This window comes from Labrus mixtus, chromosome 7, assembly GCF_963584025.1.
Source record: "Labrus mixtus chromosome 7, fLabMix1.1, whole genome shotgun sequence".
NCBI classification, from domain to species: Eukaryota; Metazoa; Chordata; class Actinopteri; order Labriformes; family Labridae; genus Labrus; species Labrus mixtus.
In genome coordinates this window covers 14,262,518-14,274,098 of record NC_083618.1, presented here as the reverse complement: position 1 = coordinate 14,274,098, position 11,581 = coordinate 14,262,518, and positions in this window count along the sequence as shown.

Genomic DNA, 11,581 nt, shown 5'->3' with positions numbered 1-11,581 from the left:
ATGTCACTAATTCTTTTTTTGTATTCTTAGTTATTTAGATGAACATGATGAATTCAAAGCCTTACTTGAGATTTGAAATTGGACACAAAACACATGATCAACTTCCTCAGATGAGTTAATACTTGAGCAAAGAGCTGCTTTTTGTGTTGTACAACTATATAAGCATTAATTGCTCTCTTTTTTAGCTCTTTGCCTACTGCTTAATGGCTGCTCTATTTTTGTTGATGTTGCTGAGCAGGTTGGTCAGTGACTTCATCAAGTCTGGAAACACCAGTTGTAAAACTCTCTGCTGCTCCTGAAAACGACAATGGGAGTAAACAAAATAGTAGCCTAAAAACGTTAGCAAAAAAAAACCAAACAAACAGTGAGCTGAAAGATGCTAAAAGCTCAATGTTGCTGAGTCAAGTATGTCTATACAAGCAAACAAATTAATACACACAAAATACTGACTATAACAGCTTTGCCCCAAGCTTTATTTTAACTAGTATTTGGGGAACATTGTATTTAGCAGATTATTTTTACTGTAAACCGTGCGGTCTGTCTACCTTCAGTCTTAAAAAGTATGAATGGTAATTCTCAGTTTAAAGGTCAAACAAATCCTTTTTTGACCTTTTGAAAAAGTCAGTTAGTTATGAAGCTGAAAATACTTTCGGCAATGATGACTAAATAAATGACTAAATTGTCAATAGTGACCAAAGCTTTAGTTGCCATAATTAAGATGCACTCTATTTGTTTGCAGTGCTCATAGTACCTGGGGAATCTCAATTGATCACCTGGCTGAAGAAGGCTGAGCTAAAATAGATCCAGACTAAGATCACTATTACAGTAATGAGGGCGGAAAAAATGGGTCAGTGGATAAATATAATGAATGGCAAATGCCCACAAGGCCATTTTTAGCCTTGACTAATAGTTCTTGTTTGGTTGTTGCTTTGCTTTGCTTTGCTGTGTGTGTGTGTGTGTGTGTGTGTGTGTGTGTGTGTGTGTGTGTGTGTGTGTGTGTGTGTGTGTGTGTGTGTGTGTGTGTGTGTGTGTGTGTGTGTGTGTGTGTGTATGTGTGTGTGTGATAACGTTTCAAAATCATTTAGAGTTCAAATAGAAATACAAGCATCCATCTATCCTAATTTTCCTCGATGTGTTGTCATCATACCAACCATGAAGACTAATTGAACAATCGCATAGCATCTCTTGGCACCGTGTCACATTTCTTATGTTGAACTTGGTTGCGATCCAAATATGCATCTCAAGAGTTTGGAGATTTTATTGAAGCCAACTATGAGAAAGTGTGAAGAGTGGAGAAAAACACAAAATGTTTGTCTTCTCTAATGTAACCAGCTATGAAACTGCAACCAAATACGACTTTACTTCAAAGGAGAGGAGCTTATCATTACGCTACAAAACTCAGAGTGGTGACAGATTAGGCTGAAGATTAAACATGGTCCATGATGGCACGTTGATAGTTACCTCTTATTACACAATGCTGATTCTGGGGGATGCTACATTACAGTTAAAGCTAACAGCTCTTCTTCAGCTCTAATGAATGTAATTTAATCGTTAAACTATGATTGCCCAACTTTACTGAAATCCAGCTTTCCATTTGAGTGACTACTCAAATGGAAAGCTGGATTTCAGGATGATGATGAAAGATGATGATGTAAATCTGCTTCTGATGTGGAATAGAGTATAAATTTACAAAAGCTGCACAAGCAAATGTAACTAATGAGGGAGATGTAAAGTAGCCTATATTATAATTTGGTCTACACTACACTATTGGTCTAAAGCGGACTACACAGGACATAGTGAGAAAATTGCAGAAAACTGAATTTGAGTATTACTAACTGGACCCTTTAATCATCTTATGTATAAGCAGCTTATATATGACATTCAGCTGCTACATCTAAACCACTGTAATTGATGGGAATGCACACACAACACAATGGTATGCCAGCTAAAATGCATGTATGATGAACAAGGTCTCAGACAATCAATATGAAAAGTAAAGAAGAGAAAACCATCAGTATCCAAAATCAAGACGTAAGCATTAACCCAGTAATAGCTTTAGCATTAGCCTAGTAGTGTGTAATGGCATCAGCATGCGCGGCTGTGCCTGCTTTGTGCCACAGCCTGTGAATATAGAGTGGGCTCCCACAGCTCGGAAGATTAGCGTCCGAGTGCATTCAAGTCCATGTGCGAGGGCCGATTTCCAGGAAGAATAGCCCTTTATTGGGCCCGGAGTTGAATCCTGCTGCTTCCCTTTGGCCCAATAGAAGGCTGCAGTAACTGACAGTCCTTTACAATCAGCCAACACTAGGGAAGGTTTTGGGGCTCTCATTCTTTTTTTTCCCACTCTTTTTCTCCAAAAGGATTGATTTTGAAATTACTCTTTCTCAGCCCAGTGGGTGTATGGGTTGCTATATTTGTGTGCATTCGTCCGTATATGTGGGTTTGTGTGTCCGCTTGCAGGCACACACACACACATTGACACACATGCACATGTGCACATTTTTGAATGCCAGTCTTGGCAATTGTCTTAATGGGATAAGGGGTGACTATGGTTCCTGTTTGGGGGATGGGACTGTGGGAATGACATGGGAAACACACACACACGTTGCATCCATGGTACTTACAGCTGTGTTGTTGGATGATCCAAAGTGTGGGTGATATGCAGTGGCTTGTTATTTCCATTTTACACCTCTAAGCCATAAATACACATCACACAAGTACAAAAAGATATGACACACCTTTGGGCAGCTCTGAAACATTCTGCAAACAAAATACAACCATAATACAAAAAATGTGATGAGTCATTTGTTCTGTCTTAGGGTATGCAGAGTCTTTGAACTTTTTTTTGTTTAGGTCAATGATTTCACACAGTGTAGAGCCAAGGGGCATTTAAGGGGAATGAAAGAAGTGACTTTATATATTACTGAGGGAGGGGTCATGCTGGTTGGGCTTTTGCAATGAGGAGTTCTGACCAGCAGAGGTCATTTGTGGCATAATATTTAAAAAGGCCTTCATTTTCTCAAACCTGTTTTTTTTTTTTTTTTTTTTTTGCAACTTTTTAGCTTGTTTCAGTTTGAATGAGTCAGTATTGTGCTCCCTCTTCTGACAAGTCAAAGTCCTATTGTACACATTTAAATATTAAAAGGTTAAGCTAGGTGGAGATGTTGTCATGAGATTATAGAATACAGGACTTAAAGAGGCTGAAGAGACTAAAACACAGTTAAAAAAAAGTTAAATAGATGAAAGTCTGAAAAGTATAAGCTAATCTTTGTGTATAAAAAAACCTTCATCATTTTGTGATAGAATTGCATGTGGAGAGGTCAGAGGTCTTATCAGTATGTCCAGTGTCTCCCAGTAAAATGATTTTATTTTACCTATGTAATGTTCCATACATTTCACTTTAAAAGGGACTGGAAGATGAATTGGAAAGCAATCGTCCAAAAATAGATGTTTAGGTTTTTGCTTTGGATTGCAATGATGAGTTACTTTTAGTCCAAGATGGCATCTCTTGTTTGCTTTTTTCTTGAGCTCACTAAAAACTCATAAATCCGATGCAACATTATTCTGTTTGTTCAACCAGAGAACTACCAAATCATTTTTATATTTATCCGACCAGAATAGAAATATTCAGCATATATTAAAATAAAACTTATTTTTTCCTTCAGCAAAGCTATCCAGCAGTTGAAAACAATGTGTGTAAACATCAGGCTCACATCAGACCAAAGTTTTTGAGCATTTCCTGCAAACAATAGACATTCGTTTAACAAAGCTCACAGTTTTCTGCCTTAACTATCTGGAAACTACAGTAACACTAATTGTCTAACAAATAACTTACTTTTATCCAAACCATGGCCTTTCTTTACATTTTACAAAACATTTTCTAAACCTCAATTTGAAACACATTTTAAATATCCCTTATTCTAACCAAACACTCCAGCCTCTGAATTCATGAGAAATGTCCCACTTGGGACCAGAGTGGAGGGCAGCCGTGAAATTAGGTCGTTGAATGAAATGAAAAGCTCTTGGGGTCTACGACTGATAAGTTGAACAGAAGAAATGTAAAAGATGTTTTTAGATTTATTTTTCCAACTCATTGTGGTAAAGCTCAAGGAGTGATGTGCCCTCTGTGAAATAAGAAGCAAGGTCTGGGAACACAACACACATGTACACAAAGTTATACACCACATACCCATACAAAAACCTCTATCTTGCCTGATCTCTATCTGTCACTAACACATCGAGACACAATCACTGTGTTCTCTGTTGACAGTAGATGGACAGGTGTGTGATTATTGTCCCACCTCTTAACCTCACAGGTATTACAGCCTGATTCCCCAACTCATTGTGTCCATACTGAGAGTTCAGCAAGCAATAAGTGAAATGACAAATTCAGTGGAGGTTGTGGAGGTGTCACATTTCCCAGAATGATAAACATTTAATCTGGAAGTAAAGATGAGCCTAAGAGGGGGAGGTGGAAGGAGGACAGTAAGAAAGAGAAAGAGAGAAAGAAAGAAAGAAGTCCATTAGCAGCCATGATTTGTATGATATCTCCAGTTTGTCTTCATTACCCATGCTCCATTGCACTCCAGAAGGTACTGAGAGCATCAGAAGGCTGTCTGGCAGGTGAGCATGGTGAGAGATAGAACTAAGAATAGCTCAATGTATAATTGCACATCAGGTTTAATATGATCAGTCTCCCATGAGAAATCTAAAGGGTGAAGGGCTTGAATGAAATTATTACCTTGGTGCTCTTCAAGACAGTGTCTGTGCGAGTGAGAATGACAGTTATCAATATTGACACTTTATTCCACATTTGGTATGTTGTTTAAAAAAAAAGACTTGGTACTTTTTTGAAACAAAAAATCCTGACAGAAAATAAAAACAAATATATATATATTTGTAGGACTTAACGTCAACTTGCAGGAGACACATTTGCATCTTTTTCTGCCATAGTTAAGGTACAGTTACAGTAGGTTAAGGTATGAACATGATCTAGTTCAGGTAAGACAAAATGTTTGTGTTGATTGTAAAATTGAAGACTGATATTATTTGCAATGCTAATGGTGAGGGATGGCTCAACTTAGAGATATTGGTGCTCAAAACTGTATTTTAATTCCCCTTTTAGATGACAAAAGTGTAGGGATGAAAAATAAGTCCAGGTCCAGATTCAAACTGAAGATTTTATATTTAAGCGTTAGAGTTTCAACCTTCAAGAAACACCCTAAAACCGAAATTTGGACCAATTAGTAGAGCCAGATTAAGAAAAGGGTTTACCTAAGTGATCACATTTGATCAAGATTCAGATATAGTTGAAAAGTGATCCATCCAACTCTCGTCCCCGTGGTACAAAAACCCTCCCAGTTTTGAGAAATGTTTTTTAGTTGAAAGGTTGCTCTGCTAAGTTAGCTGCCTGGCTACCTGTACTGTAACCGCGTGTGGGCACGGAACTTCAGACTGCCCAGAGACCGATCTTGTCAGGCCCAGAGCAGGGAGTTCTCTGTGGGGAAAGTGTAATTGTTTGATAAAAGGGAGTAATTAAACTGTAGCCAGGAGATTAACAACAGGTTAAACCTGGATTCTGACAGCGGGCATTGCGAAAGCACGGTGGGTCAGGGTGACCATGTGGGCAGGAAATGTGTTGGAGCCAGTGCTCATTAGCCCCACAGCTAGCACTAGATCCAGGCATCAGCCATTGAACCCCCACTCAGCAGTCTCTGCTGTAATAGTGATGTTGTGCTGTGTTGTTTAACGATGCAACTTTCCCATCTAAAAAAAACTTTCTTGGTCTATGCCTGGTCTTACTCTGTCCCGTAAATAAACTGTCTCACAGAGCTCCCCTACAGGCCTGGAGTACTTGCTGAACTTGCAGCATTTATTTTGCAGTTGTTACTTTACAGCCACTGATGGGTGGGAGTGGTAGTCATTCACACTCAATGAAAAGAAACATGGAAGACAGCTGTGATGGAGGTATCCACTGAGACAATCATGTGCAGTAAAAGACAACTCTCTCATATATGACAGATTTTATGTTTCTTATGTCATTCAAATATGGGTAGAAGTAGTTTACTTTAATAGACATACTCATGGATCTCCCTTGCTTGCATTATGATGTAAGCTATGGCCAATCCATGTCGAGCTCAGAAGTCTAATAACACCACTTAGGCTCATGTCACGATGTTCGTCACTTCCCTCCAGGTTCCCCCATCATTTCCCACAAGGGTGTCTAAGTTACCAAGCAGAAATAAGAAGTCCGAGGGTGGAAGATTTTCCATAACTCTGCGCAGAGGCTCCATGAATCCTGTGTAGTGGGGAGCCTTTATCCCTGGATCTCGTAGTCACATAAAAGTGACTCTCTTATTCTCTGGGTAAAACTCCAACACATTAGCAAGGACTCCAGAGATTTCCCAGCTCCTGCCCACTGCCTCTTATACTGGGCAACTGGGAAAAAGGTGAGCTCCTCCCCCTTTCAAGAGTTTGGTCACATAACCAGTGTTGTGCTTGGAGGTGAGCCCTACATCTAGTATCTAATGTATGTAGCCCAACTATCACCAGTTCCTTTTTGTATTCTGAAAGATAAGTTACATTTCACATATCATCCTTTTATGACCAGTATGTGCTGCAAGAGATCAGCATGCCTATCTACCTGCTCTAACCAGCTGCCAGTCTTGCATTGCATTAATGGTAGCTGGGAACGGCTAAAGAGTTCCATGAACCAAGACAAAGCCACCAGATGCTTGCCAGCTTTCCCTTGTCTTTGTGAGATGCTGCAGGTCCTACTTAGCAGATTCATAGAGGGTTTTCTTAATCCCTTTTAGTCTGACCTCTTACCTGGGACGAATTTGCTTTAGGAAACTATTTCTCAGCCATCACAGCTCAGGGTCCAAGGGACACCGAAACCCCTGCACAACTCCAAAGTGGCAATGTTGGAAAGAGTATTATCAATACACGATTATATCACTATTTTTTCCTTGAATTAAATATTAAGGCCTATGCCAAAGTTACTGAAGGAGATCCATTTCACACAGGAAAACTAATGAATCGAACTGTTCATCATCAAGTTCTAGTAAAGCCAATAATTATATAAATAGATAATAATAAGACCAGTGGTGAAAATAAACATGGATTCAAGAAGATATTAAACTAGTATAGTGTTGGTTAGCCCTCGTTTCTTTTACCAGAGTGAAAGCTATCTCAATTGCACTAGTCTCTTTTAGTATTAATATTTGGCATATCAGTATCAGCTTTTTGGAATGTGCCCAGGGTTGTTGCTGGCAGGTCTCACTCACTACTGGGTGGCCTGGTTTGTAGCTTCTCAACGTGCCCATCTTGCCAAGTAGAGGAAGCTTGAGGTCAGCGTGTGTTTGTGTGTATATATTCTAATGCATCCCTACGCTTATGTTGTCATCACACCCTCAAACTATTATCTGATACTGTCACACCAATATTGTGAATGTAAATACTACTTTTTGTGGGACACCAGACCTATTGTTGCATCGGGATAAAAGAAAAGCTGTATTTAAATGGACTGAATAGATGCAGTGGATTGGCTGCAGCTAGTTAGTTGAACCTGTGTTTGGGATCTGTTGCACTGGGCTCTTTGTCTTTCATTTCCCCTAGCTTCTTTTCTCTTCACTTTCCTCAGCGGCTTCTTTTTGTTTTTGATGAAAATCGTGCATCAATGCAGTCTAAAGCTTCCTTGGTGAAGTGACCCATGTTTAAATGTTCTGGGGCCATCTTGTTGAATTGCTCAAACAAATTGCTGTTGATATGAAAATGTGGGGTGCTGTCTATTGAGCTAGAGGTTTATGCACTTGGTGTAACATCAGCATTGCCAGAATGACAGATATGTCCAAAGTTATGATTTTTGTTTTTTTGTAAACGTTCTTTGTGTTGGTTCAGTTCTTAACATGTTAGACGTATCAAATTCATATTAAAAAAATATTATGTTATGAAGCTTGGCATGAGTTCAATCAAGAAAATCATCTTTGTGGCTACTCTCCTTTTTCGTTTCCAATTCAAGCAGCTGACTGTGGGTGTTGCTGCTGACATCTTGTTGCTGTCAAAGGTCTGAATCTGTTCCCTTTTTTACTTTCAGTATGCAAATGAGGCAATCCTACTTCATCCCTCCCACTCAAGATTTCATCAGGACCAACTGTCTATTCAGTCCATCCTTTGAGCGCATTAGATATCACTGAAATTCATGTATGGCTAATGGTGCAAAAACATTTCATAATGTGCAAGACAGCTGAGAGATAACGATAGCTCAATACTGTTATTTCCCCTCCTAATTTAGTTTTATAGTTTTATAGTTAGTCTTTTCTGATTAGAGTTGCTGGGGCATCTACAGTTAACCAGTTTGAAACATTACTTGTTACATTTTTGATTGATTGGTTATATTATTTTCCATTTCAAAATGGTAATCATTATATGCTGATGACACTCTACTGTTTGTTTTCAAATTTGAAAGCCTAAATGCAACCGAAAACCCTCCAAACTTCCCTGCAACATCATATCGTGAAAAAAAGTGTTATTACAGTGTTTCACCTACAATTCACTGGAGGAGGTAACCCACCAGCCCAATACAACCTCCCAACAACCCAAAAGAAATGCACAAAATATTTATGTGCAATGTTGGAATACTTGTCAGTTTCCTAAAACTGCACAATGCAGTAAATTATTCAAACTCACAGTGTACTGTAAGTGAGCTAGGAGTTGGATGGATTAGAAGGTTTAGCTATGTTGCATCTTTAAAGAAAATCCTCTCCGCACTCAATACAAAATCCTCTCTACTCATGCTCTACTCTTCTCGGGATCTGATCTTCTCACATGCTCAGCTGTACAAAAGCAAGTGGACTAAATGGTTTTTAAGGCAAACAACTGATCATCAATCTTGCAGGTTGCATTGCGTCAATTTTTAGAGGTTGCATTCTCTACGTCTGATTGTATTCATATCATATCAATACTTTAAAGATCCTGTTCAGAGTTTTAAACTGGTTATGAAACAGACTGAAATCACTACTGATGCCTTTACTCGACCTATACTGTACAAAAGCATACAAGACTATCAGCGATAAAAAGGACTACTTCTGTAGTCATTTTTTCCAATGCCTGTTACTGCTGCCACAGGGTCAGTGTCCAACAGTATATGTTAAAATTTTCCACAGCAATGATTCAAAGTGAACGAAAAGGACTGCAGGATTATTATTTTTTATATTTGTAATACTCTTTTTAGTCCTAAGTCAAAAGATATTTGACATTGACAGATTCAGTGACTAAGAGAGCAATAGTCACAAAAGGAAAAAAAGCCACTGTTACATAACATCATGTGAGAAAGGGAAAGAGATGCCAACAGACAGCTTTATCCACTCTCCTCTCACTGTCCTTCATTTTTCATATTCGTCCTCTGCTTGTTTATTATACCACTTATCCTTACCTTACACCTGTGCCTCAGACAGAAGTTCTATTTTACAACCTATCTGATCTCTTTGTCTATTTGTCTTTAACACTCTGCACCTTGCAAAAGGCCAATGTAGGTAGCCTAGCAACAACTTTTTCCCCAGTGTCCCTACTGGACAGTGAAGTGATGCTGTTCCTCTCAAAATTAAAAACTAATGGAACAAGCTGTTAGTCCCCCTTACCAGCAATGGGACCAATTACTTTGTACTAGTAAGAAGGATAATGGTTAATAAGACCTGTAACCATCTTGTTTACAGTTCATCCAGTGCTGGAGTGGAAGTTGTTGTAGTTCCAGCAAACATCTTCTTGGGAGTACACAACTCGCTCCAGACCTTCTGAAAGTTGGAACAACAAAATCATTTTTTGTTTACTTACATTTTTTGCAGTATAGTTACATGATGCACATTTCAGGGTAATGAATAATCTGATCATTCACAAAAAATCACAAGAGGGCAAAGGAGCACACAAAAGAGAATATAAGAAAGTAGCCCTACACCTGCAACACATTGTCAAAGTGTTATCCCTATCAAACATTCCCCCTATGATCATGTTGTACAGAGCAACATAAAAAAAAGACTTGACTCTGACTGAAAAGAACAGAGTGTTTGCCAGCCGCTTTGGGTGGCCGTACTTTTTATGCAGGGCACTTCCTTTAAGCTCCCAATGACGAGTGACCCTTGCGTGAAGGGATTCTTAGAGACTAGGTCAGGCTTTTAGAGTCAGGGGAGTTCCTAGTGCATCAAGTCTATCACGCCTGGAAACCAGGCAATCAACTTATGAACAACCCCTCCTAACCCCACATACTCCTTTTTAGGCTCGTTTATAATATTGTTTTTCGATCAGCATGGGTTATTAGGACTCGCTATGATGGGCTGATCATTCATCATCACCCGGTGACAAAACAAACCAATGTTTGTTTGTTTTCAAAAGGAAATCCGCTCATATTGTATGCTCGGGTGCAAAGTGACTTCTGGAGGGGACAAAGAGGTGTGAGTTGGTATGCTGCGTGCAAAGCCTTAGGAGCAACTGCTTTGACAAAGGAAGCCAGACTGTTGACTTCGATTCATAAATCAAATGGGGTCACTGCCTCTTTGAAGACTGAGACTTCCCACGAGACTTCAACCAACAAACAACTCAAGTGAAAGAAATAAAATGTAGCTTCTAAGTTTATGTTGTTTTTTGTTCTAATTTGTCTGTTGTTCTGAAAATGTGCTAGCTTAACATATAGGCTATTTATAGCAATACTTAAGAGCTAAAAGAAATACTTATATTGACATCACATCATTTATGTTTCTACTTATTTTGGGCCTTTTTGCCTTTATTGGATAGGAGGGCTGAAAGGTTGGGAGCAGAGTGTGAGGTATGACATGTAGGAAAGGGTCGAGGTCGGATTCGAACTCACTCTAGCTGTGTTGAGGACTATGCCCTCCACATGCGGGGCGCGCAACATAACCGCTAGCATATCCGGCACCCCAACATCACTTTATTTAACTACAGTTTTATAAAGACCAACTCACTCTAGCTATTAAAGAATTTTAACAACAAAAGTATACTAAGCAAGACTTCTAAATTATTTTTGTTGAACAAACAGACATTGCTTGCACTTGGTTCTACTGTTGATACCTACTTCTGGGTGTCAATACTATAAGTTTATGAATGTATTGACACCCATTTGTGATAAGCAAGTTTTGGCCAATAATATTGACAGTGCAATTTTAAGAACACATTGGAGCCTTTGATCTGATATTAAAACCAACTTCTATCTAGTTATGTTAACCCAAGGACCCTAAATTACTGCAATCTTGACAGATATTTAAAATAAAATAAAAAATAAAATAAATTAGTGCACAGAAGATCAGCAACTTGTCAGCTCACATGCTACTTATATGTTATATTTTGTTGATGCAATATGGAACCTTTTTTTTTTTTAAACTAAACTTAACTATTTGAGACGATAGGGTCAGCTCTGCATATCCTACTAAACTGGTTATTGATAATCCAAGTACACACCTCACCGACCTGAATTTTCTCTATTTCCCCCGTGTCTCCCTGCTGTCTCTGCGCCGTGGTAACGCTGCAGTGAGGGCTACATTTGTTACCACATGGCTTCTATCCAAGTTGAGGC